Source organism: Grus americana, chromosome 2, assembly GCF_028858705.1.
Source record: "Grus americana isolate bGruAme1 chromosome 2, bGruAme1.mat, whole genome shotgun sequence".
Lineage (NCBI taxonomy): Eukaryota > Metazoa > Chordata > Aves > Gruiformes > Gruidae > Grus > Grus americana.
Genome location: NC_072853.1, coordinates 125318617 through 125337054, shown reverse-complemented (window position 1 = coordinate 125337054; position 18438 = coordinate 125318617). Strand labels below are relative to the sequence as shown.

Below are 18438 nucleotides of genomic sequence, written 5' to 3'. Positions count from 1 at the left end.
AAGGATGCTGTGGGGAGACCTTATTGCGCTCTACAACTACCTGAAAGGAGGTTGTAGCCAGGTGGCTGTTGGTCTTTTCTCCCAAGTAACAAGTGATAGGACAAGAGGAAGTGGCCTGAAATTGTGCTGGGGAGTCTTAGATTAGATACTAGGAACAATTTCTTCACCAAAAGGTTATCAATCATTGGAACAGGCTGCCCAGGGAAGTGGTTGAGTCATCATCCCTGCAGGTACTGAAGAGACATGTAGATATGGTGCTTAGGGACATGGTTTAGTGGTTGGACTTGGCAGTGCTAGGTTATGGTTGGACTTGATGTTCTTAAGGGCCTTTTCCAACCTAAATGATTCTATGACTTGAAGCAAGAGATGAGAGCAGTGTGGTGCCAGTTTTGGTGCTAGACCAAGGTGATTGGTGAGCGAGAGAAATGACATGCTAGAGCTTTGTGGAAATTCCTAACTTCAGCATCCTTCATGGGAGGAGGTGGGTTCTCTAAGGCAGGCACTATAATGTCTTTGGTTTTTTTCAGACCTACTCCTTATGGTGACTAGAACAAGGCTAAGTTTAAAATGGAGGCAGAAAGAGTAGGAATTTTCCTGAGACCATGTGCATGCTCTTCTCCTGCCAGACCTTCATTTTTCTCCTTTAGACATGCTGAAACGAAGCCTCACGTTCTGATACTTAGCAACCTACTCAGTCAAACCACAGGGTGATAACATGAGGCCTTCTAAGCAAAGGGAACATCAGTAGTCTCTTTCTGGAGGTTTTTTCTGACAGGTCCACTATATCCAAGTGGAATTACAGAAAAATTTGCAAACCGTTCCTCCCCGAGAGTTTTGCTGCTGGAGGCTGCTGGTAATCAAAAAGGCTCGGAAAAGGAAGCTTGAAAGGGCTGGAGTCTTGACAACAATCTGATTTCCTTTTTCCCCACTCCCAACATCTCCCTCACTCCAGTAGCAGTAGGCATGAAAGCTCCTGCCTGCCTTGCTGTCCTCGCTGGGATTTACCCATTGATAATTCTTCAGCATGCACAAGGTTTTTATGCTTACAAAAGCTCATGTTTCAGTTCCCCATTAGGCACTTGCTACTGCTGACCTTACAGAAGGGCCTGAGAACTCTTCCCCTTTCCCTCTTTCATCTTTGTCCACTACTGGTAAATCCTGTTCATGGTATGAGCTGAGCCTGAAATGTGCCAGGAACAAACTGTACAAAATCTTCTCTGACCCAAGCAGAGGCTGATTCTTCAGTGGAGAAAACAACCGAGCTGGTGTCTGCTCAGATGTACTTTCTTCTGCCTCAACCTCGTTAAGGCACTGCTGCTAAGGTGTGTTCCTGCCATTTGGTAGAATCTGGCTCCTCTGTGAGGAGCAATCAAGAAATGTGAGATCCTTGGATTTCTTGTGCCTTTATAGTCTAATGGTAGTTTGAGCTGTAGAATGGAGGAATCAGCCAAAAAGTGTTTTTTTGGGGGAACTGGGATACCCTCTGAGAAATTCAACACTCTTGTACTCACACAAATTCATATCTCAAGTTGTCTGACCTTAAGTAGTGTTGCTCCCATAATACAATCACCCGCTTCTCTTCTGAGCAGGGAGGAGAGAAGGAGTCTTCCAGTTCCACTATGATAACAGTATTGTTAGCAGATACCAACTGACACTTGTGTTACAGGCTTCCTTGTGTGATGACTTACGATGTTTGTAGAAAAATACTGTTATAGTCCTTCACCTTCCCTAAGAAGTTCTAGCCCAAAATAAAATATTCTTTTGAGAAGAAATGTCTTCATTGTAGGTACTGCCAAAATGCTTGCAAGGAATACCTGGGCAGAGCTTGTTCTAGTTACAAGTGAAGATGTACCTAGAGAGGAAAAGCGGTTCTTGTCCCGATTGCTCTCCAGGCAAGGTTTGTATTTCAGTTGGATTTGGGGCTAATATTTGCATATGATTCTGCCATCATATACACTTTGGAAACACAGTTCTTCAGAATATTTGAGAAGGCATATATGCTGAGTGACATACCTGCATAGGGTTTCTATGAATTACTGGTTCTCCTCTCTACTGTTAAAAAAGTGCAGATGGCTTTGACATTTTGACAAGCTCCTGTTATGACTGAGAGTAGGACTACTCTTATTGTCCCTTTTATCCATCCCTTTAACAATTTAAAATATTTGAAGGTTTTTTCCTTTTCTGATCAAAAGATATTCAATTGATGAACATATTTGCATATACATCAATCTGCTGTAACACAGATCTTGTGTGACATCAGTTGTTGTCTTTCGTTGAACGTTTGCAGCTTTTACAGAACTCTTAATTCCAAACTTGTAGCATGCCTGTAGGAGCTGCCTTGGCTTTCCCTCCCATTTTATGTTTAACATGTGTTAGAAGCAAGACAGTGAAATGTTCTTTTTATCTCTTCCCGTATGTGTATTTTGTGGTCCCTTTACAAATACCTTCTGAAAGCACAGTTCCTGGAAAACCGCAGTTTCTCGTGTTAAAAAAAATCTGTTTTATTGTGGTTCTGGTGATGGTAAATATAGGTTTTGGTTTTTTCCTGTTTTATTGCTTTATTTGATCCTCTTTAAACATGAGGTAGTGGGCTGCATGCATGAAAGAGTGGATGTGTCTGTCTTCTGGCCTATTTCTGATGCACAACTTGTTTTGGCTTTTTTAATATGTGAGATGTCGGTGTGTAGCACCCCAACAATATGTCCATATGCTATATTGACCTCTCTGTGGCTGAGCTATGAAGGTCTGATCTTGCAAGTATTTAGATATAAACTTAACCTTAGGGTCCTGAGCAAACTTACAGGATTGACTGACATTACTTGCAAACATTAAAGTCAGGGCTCTTCCCTGTGTATGTTCATGTTGAACACAACCTTTTTTTTTCCATACTGACTTGACTTATAGTTCAAGGATGAAAGCTATCCACTTGGGTTTTCTGGTCTTTCCAAAGCATACTAAGATAGGATGCATGTGAGGATACAGACCACTCACTAGTTAAATGATCTAGCTTTTTAAACTAGACCAATTTAACTTGAGGACTGAAATCATGGCTCTTCTGTATGGTCTAATTAAAAAGAGTTTGCTGACTTGAAAGATAACATTTGCCATGTAACTTGCTATTTGTCATACAGCAACCTTGAAGTTAGTGGGGCTACACTGATAGCTTCTTGTAGCAACAAGAAGCAAAGCAGTCGCGATACCCTACGCTGTCCTTCTGATATGATAGTAAGCTGCATTAGTCATAAATGCTGATACTTATAAATTAGTATTTATTCACAAGCATCTTAGTTGTTCAAGTATTTATTTTTGGTATTATTGGCTTCAAGGAGCATTAACAAAATGATGATTATCTGTTGGTTTAAAGGCTATGAATGTTTAGTGCTTCAAGCAGAAAGACTTTGATTTATACTTGAAATTGCTGGTAGTAAATGGGAACATGACACTTAAAGATGTGCTCTTAGTGATGTTTCCCTTGGTAGCGCAGTGGGAGGCAGAATTTTTCTAAGATTATCTGTTTCTAGGGGTCTCAAGTGTAATCTAGTTGCAAGGCTCCACCCAAGCTTTGTGTGCACACATCAGGTAGTTATTATGTTTTACCAGGTTTTGATCTTTGTCAAAGATAAGTGATAACATGAAATGGCACAAGTGTTTTGAATTTGGACTATTATGCAAAGAGCAGAGCAGTGTGAATACCTTAAATAGTGCCTTCTTAGCACCTGCTGATGCAGTCCATAGGACTGCTATTATGAGTGTTGAATTGATACAATAAAAGGGGGGGAAATCTATATGTTTCTAGATCAGTTTTACAACTGAATGACACATTTCTGGGCAGATGAAAGAAAATAAGGTGTTTGGGGAGACGGCATGAATTTACCAAGAGTAAAGCATGCCAGACCAACCTTTTGTGGTAAAATGACTGTCTGTGGACAGGGGAGTGTGGTGGGTTGACCCTGGCTGGAGGCCAGGTGCCCACCAGAGCCGCTCTCTCACTCCCCTCATTGACTAAACAGGGGAGAAAAGGCATAACGAAATGCTTGTAGGTTGAGATAAGGACAGGGAGAGATCACTCACTAATTATCGTCACGAGCAAAACAGACCGAACTTAGAGAGGGAATTCATCTAATTTATCACTAGGCAAAACAGAGTAGAGGAATGAGAAAATAAAATAAACTCTTAAAACACCTCCCCCCACCCCTCCCATCTTCCCGGGCTCGACTTCACTCCCAGCTTCAACCTCCTCCCCTCAGCGGCACAGGGGGATGGGGAATGGGGGTTACGGTCAGTTCATCTCACGGTGTTTCTGCTGCTTCTTCATCCTCAGGGGGAGGACTCCTCTCATCGTTCCCCTGCTCCAGCATGGAGTCCCTCTCACGGGGTGCAGACCTTCAGGAGCAAACTGCTCCAGCGTGGGGTCCCCCACGGGGTCACAAGTCCTGCCAGCAAACCTGCCCTGGCGTCGGCTCCCCTCTGCACGGGTCCACCGGTCTGGCCTGGAACTTGCTCCAGCGTGGGCTTCCCACGGGCCACAGCCTCCTTCAGGTGCCTCCACCTGCTCCGGCGTGGGGTCCTCCACGGGCTGCAGGTGGAATCGCTACACCCCCTCATCCTTCCTCCATGGGCTGCAGGGGGACAGCCTGCCTCACCATGGTCTTCACCACAGGCTGCAGGGGGATCTCTGCTCCGGCGCCTGGAGCTCCTCCTCCCCCTCCATCTGCACTGACCTTGGTGTCTGCAGAGTTTCTTACATCTTCTCACTCCTCTCTCCGGCTGCAAAAGCTCTCTCTCTAAGTGTTTTTCTTCTTCTTAAATATGTTATCACAGAGGCGCTGATGGGCTTGGCCTTGGCCAGCGGCGGGCCCGTCTTGGAGCCGGCTGGCATTGGCTCTATCAGACACAGGGGGAGCTTCTAGCAGCTTCTCACAGAAGCCACTCCTGTAGCCCCCCCCGCTACCAAAACCTTGCCACGCAAACCCAACACAGGGAGCAACAGTGGGTGTCATTTACATTGACTTAGCAATGCTTCTGGCACGGTCTCCTGCAATATTCTCTTGAGTGTTTAACTAGATCCATAAAACAAAACCCAGCTGAATGGTCAAGTATATCCAGGTAGGGTTATACTCTGCCTAAGCTGACTCAGAGTGGAGTAGTACGGGGGTCTGTACTGGGACCTGTCCTGTTTAACATAGGTATTGGAGTGACTTGGAGAACGTGATGAAGGGCACTGTCATGTTTGCGGATGACACCAAATTGGGGAGAATGGGTCAATGTGCTTGAGAGCAGGACTGCCATCTAGAGGGATGTAGATGGGCTGGGGGAACGGCCTGGGAAGTACTTATGAAAGTCAGTGAGGACAAATGCAAAGTCCTGCACCTGAGAAGGAAAGAGCCTTGCGATGACTCTAACAGCAGCTACCTGGCTGGGAAGAAGGCCCTGGTGGACATGGCAGCAGAGCAGGTTGCCCAGAGAGGTTGTGCAGTCAGTCTCTGTCCATGCACCCATGGATATTGTCAAGACCCAACTGGATAAAACCCTGTGCAACCTGGTCTGAGCTCACAGCTGGCCCTTCTTGGAGCAGGAGTTGGACTAAAAACCTCTTGTGATTCTGACCTGAATTTTCCTATGATTCCTATGACTTTGCAATGAAATAAAGGTCCACATGAAATATTATTTGCTTTCCTGTGGAATATTTTGGAAAATGCTTTTGTTTATTTAGGAGCCTGCCATATTTTGATTTAAGATTCAGGAAGAATTATCTAATCTTTCTGAAGTAGTTATGGACATAAACTTCAAATTCAGTAAACCTGAAGTTTAGTACATTGAGTACAATAAACCAAAAGGTGAATTTAATAACCTAATAGTAATCTGGCTAGTAACATAGTAAAATGTGTGTTAGAATTCATTCAGGTTCTCTCACAGTACTCATCATCACACTGCAAACTGTACTTAGTGTGCACACAGTCTCAGAGCATCCAAGGTTACCTATTTTCTTATGAGCTTAGAAGCTGATGACTGCTTTTGCAACTTGCACTATGCCTGCCATTTATCACGTTTTGCAAAATGATCCCTGCTGTTAGGGTTAGGTTGCTGATGGGGTGTCTTAACCATTAGCCAAAAGCATGCGTTGTCTTGGTTAATGCATTTACCTTGTCATAGGTCTAGGCTTTCATGGTTTAGATCAATCCTCTTGCACATTTCACTTAAACTAGTGAGGATTAGAGACATAACAATCAATGTGAAATAAATCAGAAACTAGCCATTTTTTAGTAGGAAACTCCTAATATGCCATATTAGGTGATGAAATGCAGGAGTCTCATTCTTGAAAAATCTATGGCAACCTGCTTTTTAAAATGCAAGTTTACTGACAGTACATCGACAAAAGCTTTAACCCAGCATCCTCTTAAAAGTTCCCTCAGAAGTGGTAACACTTGCTATCTTAGCAGTAGACTTGCTGCTAATTATATCAGCCTTGCAGTGGACTGAACTATTAGCCTAGCTAAGGTTCTGATGGCTAAATCTGAGATTACTTTTGATGATGAGCATATTTTCAGGACATTGGTCATTATCCAGCCTGAGATAACTGGGTCTGAAGGGCATGACAGCAGTGAAGATGATATTCATCAGAAGGGCATAATTCAGTTGGCTCATAGCTGCTTTCTATCTCTACAGGTGATCGTACTAGTCTTATATGGCAACTTTATATAAGAAATTTCCTATAAGCCTTAATCATGATCTCGATATATTTACGAGAGGGTTCTGCCCCCAGCATTTCTGCTTCTGTTATGGGTTAGGTATTCTACATCTTCCATGGGAAGAGGTTTTCTTCTTACCCGTAAACAACGTCAGCCTTTTTGGTTGCCCATGCACCCCAGAAGGTACTGTACACTATAGGAATGACAACTTGCTACAGCATCAGCCCAAGTTCTTAGGGGAAATAGCATTAAAATACCTTAATGTTGGAAGAGAGTTGATTATCTTAGCCACATTGATGCAAAAAAAATTGACAGCCTGTAGCACTAAGTCATAAATTTAGAAGTAGGGATTTTTTGTTTTGGTTTGTTCACTGCATAAATCAAACAGAGCCTTTAAGAAAGTATAACAAATAATGATGCTCCCACTGTTATAAATTTTCTGCTGCTGAATAAAAGGAGAGAAACTCGATATGAAACCTATGAAAATACAAAATGATAAAAGCAGGTATTTGGCTCTAGAAATTGCTCCCAGTTATTCCCAGCACTGGGGATTTATTCCTAGGTTATATTTCACCCTTAAGTGTGTGGCTGCTGTTTTTTCTTGAAACTGAGGCCTGCCCACTGTCATCTGAGGGCTGATTTTGTCCCTGTTGGATTTTAGTAAGTATATGATGCTCTCGTAGCTGAATTTTACATGGATTCCTGTGATGAGCATTACAGGCTCCTGTGAGGAGAGATATCGTGAATGAGTCTCGAGCAGCTGAAGTTTGGCAAGCCTTGATGGATCCTGTTAGAGATCAGAGGAGTAACCCACAAGCAAGGACATGGAGTAAACAGTGATACATCTGTCAGCAGACAGCTGATGAAATCTGTACTCTTGGTATGGCTGGGGATAAAAGAAAACATTTGCATAGCTATATTTCACCTACCTTGCACCACACAGCCTCTAGTAAAAAAAATGGCCACACTGTTGAATATAGGCTGCTCCTTTAATTGGAGATGATGCTATGAGCAAATATATGGTATGGATATTAGCACATTGCGTTGCATTGTGTCCACTATAGCAGTCCCTGGAAGAAACGGGACCAATGCTGTCTTCCTTCAATTAGGTTTTCTGTACTAGAATAAAGCCAAAGTCAAGAAATAGAATTCTTCAATGAAGAGTGCAGTAAAAGAGCTTAGTTTTCACTATTAAGACACTGAAACTTTTGTTTTAAAAATGAAAAGTATATAAATTGTTATGAGAGGATGGAAAAACACCTGATTAACATTTATTTTCCTAACTAGTCTGAATTTTTTTCATTAAGAAACTGGAATTATGTCTGCTTTTCTAATTCTGAGCGGTGAAAATAGGAAAAGAGGTCCAAGAGACTTTATACATATATAATTCTTTATGGTAATATTTAGTCAAGGACCATACAGTAAATTAACAAAACTTAAGAGTTGGCATTTCATTCTAGGCATTGCATTATGTGTGAATGTAATATCTTTTTATGACTATTTCTTTAGACTAGTCTAACTCAAAGTGCTCCAAAGAGAACAGAACTGAACGTGGAAAACAAGTAACTGGTCCTGCTGGTCCTCCTGCCAGCTGGAGGAAGGGAGCAGGGATCCTGGCACACAGATGCCCCTTGGTAGGCTGTACTGCTCAAAGAGGGTAGGATGCTGCTCAGTTATACTCCTACAGCCAGGAGTACTTTTTTCTGCTGAGCTGAGAAGGCATCAAGTGCATGCTAATTTGGTACTTGATACACAGGTTAATTGCTTCAGAGCTAGTTTTAACCTTCTTTGTAAATGGGAGAACTCATAAGACTGGGCCTAGAAGCATTTTTGGTGGAAATTACTTTTCCTTCTTTACTGTGAGGGTGGTGAGGCACTGGAACAGGTTGCCCAGAGAGGCTGTGGAGGCCCCATCCCTGGAAGTGTCCAAGGCCAGGTTGGATGAGGCTTTGGGCAACGTGGTCTAGTGGAGGGTGTCCCTGCCTGTAGCGGGGGGGTTGGAACCAGGTGATCTTTGAGGTCCCTTCCAACCCAAACCATTCTGTGATTCTATGATTAGTCTTAGGTCTGAACTGCTTGGAAAAAGATTTGTTCCAACCACAGTTGAACGCAGAGCGTATCCCAGGTTGCACCTACATTAGCATTTTTGTTCGGAGCGGTAGTGCAGCTCTGAAGTAAGTCTGCTAAACCTCCCCGTTTTACAGGGCACTGGCTTGAATCACAGTGTGACTCAGGAGCACATGGATTAGATCCTGTTGAGGGCAAAATAAGCTTGGATGTCCACGTTAGGTGTTCGAGCACACTTGCTAAAAACTTGACAGGGATATAAACATCTGAACCAGGGAGTGGTAGTGCCTGCAGCTTGAAAAAAAATGTAAGTCCCACAAGTTCGGCCTCTAATAGCCTCCTTTGACAGCAGACCTGGAGGCCAAGCAGATGAAGTTATGAAACTGATATTGCCACACCAGAAGGTGGGACAAAGCAAGACCCTAGTGTCCCACCAATTTGTCTTCTGTGGGAATACTGAAATGAACTCAATAGCTGGCTACCTGTTTCACACAGGGAACAGCATTCCACTGTAGCTTTAAAGATCTTCAGTTGTGAAAATGGTAGTTGCTGCATAAAAATATATATATGCAAAACATTCGTCATAGCACAGATGGATGAATGGCACTGTTTACATTTTCCTATTTAATATCTGTATATTTGATCATCTGTAAAATAATCTAAATCCTTGAGCAAGAGTCTCCAGGAATGTTGGAGGATCAGAAGGATGAGGGAAAGCCCTCAGTTGTATGACTGCTGTGGGAGGCTTGGAAGAGCCTTGCAAAGATGTGCGATGGGCTGCGGATAGAAGTGGCACAAAGACTCAGTATGACCCTCCTCCACCCGGCCCTGGCAGGTTTTTGGCCAGCTGCTTTGGTGGTGGTGAGAAAATCCTGCTTTGGCTGTGTGTGTGCTTAGTGTAGTTGATGAGATTTGGTAGCTTGTGCTTTTCACTGTCTGAAGAAAGATATTTACTTCTGGGAGAGGGGTTGGGTTTACATGGTGCTGCAGTTCAGCCATTGAGAACTTACTCTAATACCATCAATAAAGCATGTAGCAATTGTAGTAGTGATGACATGCAATGGTAAGGCTATTTAGCAATTAACATTGTACATTCAAATTGACTATTCTCACCCCAAATCAAATCCCTTGGAGGTACACATTGGACTTCCCCATCCTTCTGCATCACCCACCAAGTGCACCCAGGTCCTTGAGCAAAAGCAATCCCGGGGATGGGTTTGCCTTTGCCTGAAGCAGGGCTAACCCAGACTGTCTTCCCTAACGTATTCTTCATGAGCACTACAGGGACTTTATCTCTTGTGATAACCTGTGAAATAGAGTCAATGGTCAAGTCTACCCTTCGATCATGAGCCCATCTATGTTGCATCTCTTCCTTGATGGCCAGAGGTGTTGTGGGCCCACTGAGCTATGAATAATTCACTCATGTTGCCAGTCCAAATCTACCTGAGCCACTTCAACCTTAGCAGCCAGATCCACCTGATGGTTGTTTTGATGTTCCTCAGTGGCCTGACTCTTGCGTATGTGGGCATCTATGTGATGTACTTTTACAACCAGCTTCTCTAGCCAGGCAGCAATGTCTTGCCACACTGGGGCAGCTCAGATGGGTTTGCCTCTGCGCTGCCAGTTGCTCTGCTTCCATTGCTGTAACCACCCCCACAGGGCATTGGCCACCATCCATGAGTCAGTACAGAGATAGAGCACTGGCCAGTTTTCCCAATCAGCAATGTCTAAAGCCCCTGGATGGCTTTCACCTCTGCAAACTGGTTCGATTCACCTTCTCCTTCAGCAGTTTCTGCGACTTATCATATAGGGCTCTATACAGCAGCCTTCTACTTCCAGTGCTTTCCCACAGTGTGACAGGACCCATCAGTGAACAGGGCATATTGTTTCCCATTTTCTGACAGTTTATTATATGGTGGGGCCTCTTCAGCATGTGTCATCTCCTCTGGCAATATTCCAAAAATCTTTGCCTTCTGGCCAGTCTGTGATCACTTCCAGAATTCCTGGGTAACTGGGATTTCCTATTCAAGCCTGCTGCATGATCAGTGTGACCCACTTACTCCACGTAGCATCAGTCGCATGGTGTGTAGAGGGGACCCTCCCTTTGAACATCCAGCCCAGCACCGGCAGTTGGGGTGCCAGGAGGAGCTGTGCTTCATTACCAACGACCTCCAAAGCAGCTCAAACCCCTTTGTATGCTGCCAATATCTCTTTCAGATGGAGTATAGCGGGCCTTGGATCCTCTGTATCCCTGACTCCAAAAGCCTAGGTATTAACTGAACTTCCACTTTGGAAATTTTATTGGAGAAAGTGCCATATCAGCCCAGACACTGAAAAAGCTGCAAGAGACAAAACACTGGTGGGTTAGTGGGGATATATTTTACTCTTCAGGAGCGTGAGTAAAGGCTGCTGAGTTTTTAAATGAATTCTGCAGGCATTTAGTGAAGGGGAAGGTTGTTGCTGATAATGGTGATGTGGGTACAGAGTGGCTATCCAACACTGAAAGGAGACTGTCTCTCTTTGAGTCCCTGTGCACCTGCAAGATAGCTGCAAAGGACTGAAGGTTTTGCTTTTTATATGTCCACCTGAAACTACCTGACAACGTCAGTGTGATGAAATTACTGATGTTATTCAGATACAAAAGAACTTTGTTTTTCATAGTCTCTTTTATTAATTCAAAAATATCTTCTAGAATGCACACAGCAATTAGTTTGCAAAACTGGTGCAATGAGCACAGAAAGCTGCCAGACTACGTCTGTTCACTTAAAAGATCTTAACATTTTGATGTGAGCTCAGTGTGACGAGACAGGCCTTGGCATGTGTACGAACATGGATCTGATAGATCAGCAGGCAGAGTGAAGCTAGAGACAAATTCCCTTGCCATGAGTGCCCTCCGTCTGCAGGGTTTTTAGGAAAAAGATAGTCTTTAAGTAGCAAGGATTTAAAACGATTTATGAGCTAAAACCTATGCTTTGAGTTATGCTTGAAAACAAACTGGTAGGTATCCAGTGCATTTTAAGACCATGCTTTCCTCTCTCCAAAGGGCCGCACAAGGCAAATGAATGCTGACATAGCACATCCTGAAACAATCGGCTATAGCCGCACTAATTGTGTTGCTGTAGTGCGGAGGAGCACAGTATGGGAATGCAACCTTGTAAATTGTGCCTCACAATTTAAAAAGGATATTAAAGTACTTGGACACATCCAGAGGAGGGCAACAAAGCCAGTGAAGGGACTGGAAGGCATGTCCTCTGAGGGCACTGAATTTGTTTAGTTTGGAGAGAAGGAGGCTGAGGGGCAACCTCACTGCTCTCTACAGCTTCCTGAGGGAGGGGAAGTGGAGAGGGAGGTGCTGATCTCTTCTCCCTGGGACCCAGTGCCAGGACCTGTGGGAATGACTCAAAGCTGCATCTGTCAGGGAATGTTCAGATTTGACATGAGGAAACTGAGAGTGTGGTCAAACCCAGAACAGGCTTCCTGAAGAGGTGGTCAATGCCCCAAATCTGTTGGTGTTTAAGAGGCATTTGGACAATGCCCTTAATACCATGCTTTAACTTTTGGTCAGCCCTGAAGTGGTCAGGCAGTTGGACTAGATGATCACTGTCAGTCCCTTCTAGCTGAACTGTTCTGTTCTTCCTACCACCTCATTTCCCTAGCAGTACATGCTAAGGAAATGTCTGACGAAATTTCTTCCCAGCCCTGCACTAGCAGAAGGGATTGAATGGGTAATCATGTCCCAGCCTAGGAATTGGCTCTGTCACTTTGGGAAGGAGGCATGTAACTTCTGACAGGGGTGAGATGGGATTGTCTCTAGGTAATTTGACTATCTGAAAAAATTTGCAAAAAGTGTGAAGTTTTTGAAAGTCTTCTATGTTCATCTGGTTTAGTTGGATTTCCACAGGATGGCAAAACTCTACATCTCTGACACTAGTATGGCTCAAAGATCAAGCAGATCAAGCCCTCAGTGCTTCTGAACAAAATAGTTGCAAATCTTTTTGATCTGAGCAATACCTGTTCATTTCCCTGTGGATTTTTTTTTCCCCTCCTTGTACTCATTTTTAGAAATGCCTGTGCTGTTTCCCTTGGAAAAACATAATAAAACAGAAGAGCCTCAGAAAAACAGTACTCCGTCAGAGTGAAGGTCCATCTAGCCCAATACTGTGCCTCCAAAGTGGCCAACTATAGATGTCTAAAGGAGAGCATATAAGTAGTGCAAGTTTACATCTGTCAGGGTCCTGCGGGTGCTTGTAGGCCTCAATGGCTGGGACTGACGTCCCTTGGGGCCCACGCAGTCTCCTGCCAAGGGCCCAGGGGATGTGTCTCTGCTCAGCCTGGGACCTTTGGTCCCTGCTTGAGCCATGTTGTAGGTGTGTCTGGCTCTGCTCATGTCTCCTGATGTGCTTGGGACCTGCACTGCAGATAGCTGCTCTCCTGGATGGACCCCTCATACCTAGGTCATAGCTTGTTGTGCGTAACTCTAGGCATACCGTAGTGTAACTATTTTATTCCATTCTGTGTTCCCCATGAGTCGAATAACGATGAAACTGTTGTTTCCCTGAAATACCAGGGATTTTTCAGCTCCAAAAATGCTTTCAAGGACACATATCACAAAGGTTACAAGCCAAAACAGAGTTTTATTTTATTTTTCTGAATCTGTTTCAGAGCTGATGCTCACGAGCATTAACACAATGTGCATGTGTAGCCAGGAGCAGGCTGATGCCGCCTTCAGTTTAGCTTGAAAAAGCATCCTTTGCAGTCTGGCAAAGGTAAGCCACAGAGCTACAGAGAGTAGCAGCAGGAATACAGGCCAAGCAGTTCCTGTTTCTTGAATGAGGATCAGGACCAACCACATGCATAAGAGGAGGTGGTGGTGTGTGGTACCATGGGGTATTTTCAAAATCAGACATGTATCGATGACAAGCATACTTTCTGCCTTCAAAAACTTGCTCCACTGTGCTGCGTAGCCAGTGATGCATGAAAAGCGCTCTCGTGCCTGCCCTGCTTGTATTGCACGCAGGGAGAACTGAAAAGTAGCAGCTTGGGATGGTGCAGCAAGCCTGGAGCCCTTCCAAGCACCGGCTGTTTTGCACAAGCAGGAATCCCTGGGGAAATGGAGCCAAGGGAAGAGCAGAGCTCGCTCCCACTACAAACTTGCAATGGGGAACAGAGCCGGAGAGAGCCAGGGCCTAAGTGGTATCTTGGAGGTGCAAGAGCAGTAAGAACCAACCTAACCTAAATAGCCTAGAGGAGCCCTGACAAGGGGCTCTGCTCAATGCTACGGAGGACAAGAAGCAACCCCCGGGGGCCACCCTTGGGCCCACCCTGGGGACAGAGAAAGATTCCTCCCTCCAGATGCAGGGCATGAAGGATACCTTTGTGGAGCATGAGCAGCAGGCATCTAGCAAAAATGGCCCAAAGGGGCTGTGCTCAGTGCTGCAGAGGAAGGCAAAATCCCGAGGGATGCTTGCCAGCCTACTGTGAGGGGAAAAACGCCTTCCTCCCCCGCAGCTGCAGGGCACGAGAGGACATCTTCGTGGTGCATGAGCAGCAGGCAGTAACCCAGCCGGAACGGACCAGAGGAGCCCTGACAAGTGGTCCTGCTCAATGCTGCAGAGGAAGGCAAAAAACCCCCGGGGACCGGTGCCAATCTGCCCCAGGGGAAAATTCCTTCCTGACCCCAAAGCTGGCGATCGGCTGTTCCCTGAGCATGTGAGCAAGACCTGTCTCCTCATCACACAGGCTGGTCATGCCTCCCAGAAGATGCCCAACCCCTATTCTTCTTTGACCTGGAGCCATCTCAGGGGCTTTCAAGAGTGGGCATATACCCCCCAACCTGATGGGCCTTGGGGGCAAGAATCCTTCCCATGCCTGGCAGGACATGGAGGGTCCCACCAAAGCACTGGGACCCCATGCAAAATCGGTGTGTCTAATTTCTTATGGCTGCTGCCCCTGGCTCTGCAGAGGATGAGGACAGAGAGATCTACGGTGCTCCTCAAGAAGGCATTCCCTTGGTCTTGCTGCTGAGATTGGTGGTTCTTCTTATCTCCTGAGGAGCTGGTGTCTGCTCCCCAAAGTCTGAAACAGGATTTCTATCCACTGGATGGCTTTGAATGTGACCTTACAGCAGAGAACCTCCTAGCAGCCTCATCCAGCCCCCAGTCTTCCTCCCTCTAAGTAATTCCACTGGCTCCTCAAGGATCTTCCTCTTGGATGTCTTCAGGCTGCCTGCCAGGCAGACTGGCAGTGGGACATGGGAGGATGCCGCCTTTATCCTGCCCTGGGGCATTGTGACTGCTGCGTTGCCGGGTGGTGGCACTGTGACATGGGGGTGATGCCCCCGCCACCCCTCTGCAGAAGCAAGCCCATGCTGTTTTCTGCTAGCACTGACCAGGATAGACCAGGCTCCAGCTGTGTGGGAAACAGCTGTATCTGCACAGCCTTTCCCATTCATATTACAATCCCCGATCCCCAAAAAAGTAGTCAGAGAGGACTGCCTACCTTTTGAGCCTCCTCTTTTTTTCCTAGTGAGCTCTTTTAGCAACCGTGCAAGACTTAGATCACCCCATAACCCCCTGTAATCTTTCCTGTTTCCTTCTTATAGCAGCCTTCCAGTACCTAAAGGGGCCTATAAGAAAGCTGGAGGGGGACTGTTTACAAGGGCAAGTAGTGATAGGACAAGGAGTAATGGGTTTAAACTAAAAGAGGATAGATTTAGATTAAATATTAGGAAGAAATTCTTCTCTGTGTGAGGGCGGTGAGGCATTAGAACAGATCGCCCAGAGTAGTTGTGGATGCCTCACCCCTGGAAGTGTTTAAAGCCAGGTTGGATGGGAGTTTGAGCATCCTGGTGTAGTGGAGGCTGTCGTCCCTGATGTTTAGAGTCCCTTCCAACCCAAACCGTTCTATGATTCCCTTGAAAAATGAACAGCAGGTGCCCAGCTGTGATTTCTGGTTTATGGCTCCCACAATCATGCATGCACACACCCGTACCTTCCAGCGCTGGGAGAGGTTATGAAAACATCAGAGCTGGTGGGAGCTGGGTTTTTCCATTTCATACAAAGTTTTGGGACAAAGAAATCCTCTTCTAAGCAGACTAAAAAACAAAACTTCAAAATCTCATATGCAAGATCTACATCTTTTTTTCCACCGTTCAGAAAAAAGTAAACCATTTGGGTTTGAATGTCTATTTTTTGTGTTTCATATAAGACAACACAAAAGCTACAAATTGCATTCTGAAAAGGTCAGGGTTGTTCAGCTTTACAGGAATGTTTTGTTTTCTTTTTCCTGAATGAAATTGTGTTTTCATAAGTGCCATTTTTAACAAAGAGGAGCTTTCCCATGGAAATGTTATTTTGGAAAATGCAGGATTTATCAACAACTCATATAACTGTTGCTCCCTGTCTTAAATAGTTGGACTTCTTCCCCAAGTTGTTTTACAAAAGTCCTTTGTAATCTGGAAGTTTTACTCATTAGCAAGCCCTGCCAGCCAAAAATTAAATGCAAATCACAGGAGAAAACTAATCCATTATCTTTATTTTGGCTAAAAATACCCTTTCAACTAAGTCTAACAGGTTGTTTTGTTGTTGTCCTCTTGGGAATGATCTTTTCTTGCTGTTTTTTGTTTTATGCTGTGGGTTTAGATAATATCAGGATAATGTACCATGTAAGTCAAGGAAATAATCTTAATCTTCTGTCTGGAATGTGACAAGTGTTTCTAATTGTAATTAATAACTCATATATTAAACACTCAAATTAGCTTTGATTGTTTAACCTAGAAAGTGGTTTCATATCAATGACATGAAATACTTAGGCAGTCTTTCTGAGGATTGGATCATCAGATCTGCCATTAGGCTCTCATTTCTTTGGTCAGGTTATTTTCACAAAATTTCTCCCTGTATGCATGATTAAATCCCACTGAATTTCTTCTTGTCTTGAATTTGGTTTCTTAGATAACATTAGAATTTTAGTAAGGTTTTAACTTCTAGCTAAAACATTTTTAAGTAGTGTTTTAATCCATTATTACATAATACTTTTTATTATATAGCATTAACTACATGCATTGCAGTTTCAATTATACATGTCTGGCCCAGAATCTTGACAGCCTTTGGTCTGGAAGTGGCTGAACTTCCTCAGTTAGCATAGACTCGCATCTTTGCACCCAAGTTTTCTGGTTTAAGAGCCTCTGCCTTGCCTCTTGCTCCTCTCCGGGGCTGTATCACACAGCCGTGGTGCAGGCCGTGTCTGCAGGTAGTGCGAGTTAAATGGAGCTCAGCAGCCCCTCGCCTTTCTTTTTTTTGGGTGGCTTAGCACAAGACTTGCTCTTGAGCACAAGTCTGTTCTTTTCTAAAAGGTTTAACTGATGTCTGTGTCGTTTATGTGAAAATACAGTTACTGACTGGCAGCCAGCCTTCCAGAGAGATGCTGTAAAGATTGAGTTATGGAGCAGACTGGCAGCCCTGTCTATTTTTCATTTTCTTTGTTTTGGTATGGGTGTTAGCAGCTCTTCTGGTGGAAATATTTCCCTTTCTTTCTCCAATTGCAAAATCTTGATTTATTTTACATTTGCCCAAAATGTATCTATAAGTCTCTTTCTCTTCTGACCAGCTGTAGGGATGTTACTGGGAAATTCCTGAGTAGCAGCTTTGTGCGTTTCCAGTTGTATTCCACTTAATGAAAGCTCCTTTACCCCCAAACTGTACCACACTAAATGGCAGTGATGCTGCTGGGTCAGAATCTTATGGCTGTGGATGGGCTTGTTGGATTGCTCCAGAACTAAATTTATGAACAGAGACATTCCCCTATATGCTATAATAGACTCTGCTAATGAAGGGCTTGGGTGAGGTGCCTTCTCTGTGGCTTGAGGCAAATGCTGTATGAGAAGGGGAAGCAGGAGAAAATGAGGAAAAGCTTGCTGCAACTAATGTTTTGCTGTGAGCATGTTTGCAGTATTAAAGCAAATTCATTTTTATAGCATTGTTAGTTTTAACTTTATCGCCTCCAATTCAATTCATAAACTTAGAATGTCTTATGTAAATGCAAAACTAAAAATGCCAGTAGTGAAGAATTGGCAAAATAGAGTTATCCGTATAATTTATTGAAAGAATGTAAACAAAGATGAATGAATAGACAGACTGCTCTCATGGGGACAAGGAGAAAGCAATGTCAAAAAATGTACACTGCGTGAAGCCATGAAAAGTTAATACAGCATAATGCAACAAGGTCTGCAGAATATTGGGTGAAGCCAGTTACTGCTTTTAGCCCAACATGTTTAATAAATTCAGTGTTCTGCTCTTGTCCTCTCAACTAATTCACTTGGGACAATGCAGTCTTAAAGAAGCTACAAGATGTGACTTTTCTCAAACAATTTCTCTGTGCTATTATCAGTTAAAATGTTTGCACTAAGATCCATGAAACTTGGAAATAATGTTTAAAAACTTCACAGAACCGATTTACTAGGGGTTGTAAGTAGAGCAGAGAGACCCTGATGCTTCAGTAGATGCCATGGCCAAGTTTGCATGCTTCGTTTACACTTGTTTGATGCATAGAAGTTGTGTCCGCAAAAGCTATGGGGTGGGGGATTTTTTCAGTAATTATTGATTTAATACCTGGCATGAAGCAGCACTGCAATTATTTTTCTGTATCTCCAATGCTGTTAGTCCTAACATGACTGTAGTTCACGATG

At 44.1% G+C, this 18438-nt stretch overlaps 1 protein-coding gene across 5 annotated transcripts in view; it reads left to right on the top strand.

Moving 5' to 3' along the window:
- Positions 1 to 18438, top strand: part of RBMS3 (RNA binding motif single stranded interacting protein 3) — a 720759-nt gene that overhangs the window by 127345 nt on the left and 574976 nt on the right. The window lies entirely within an intron of this gene.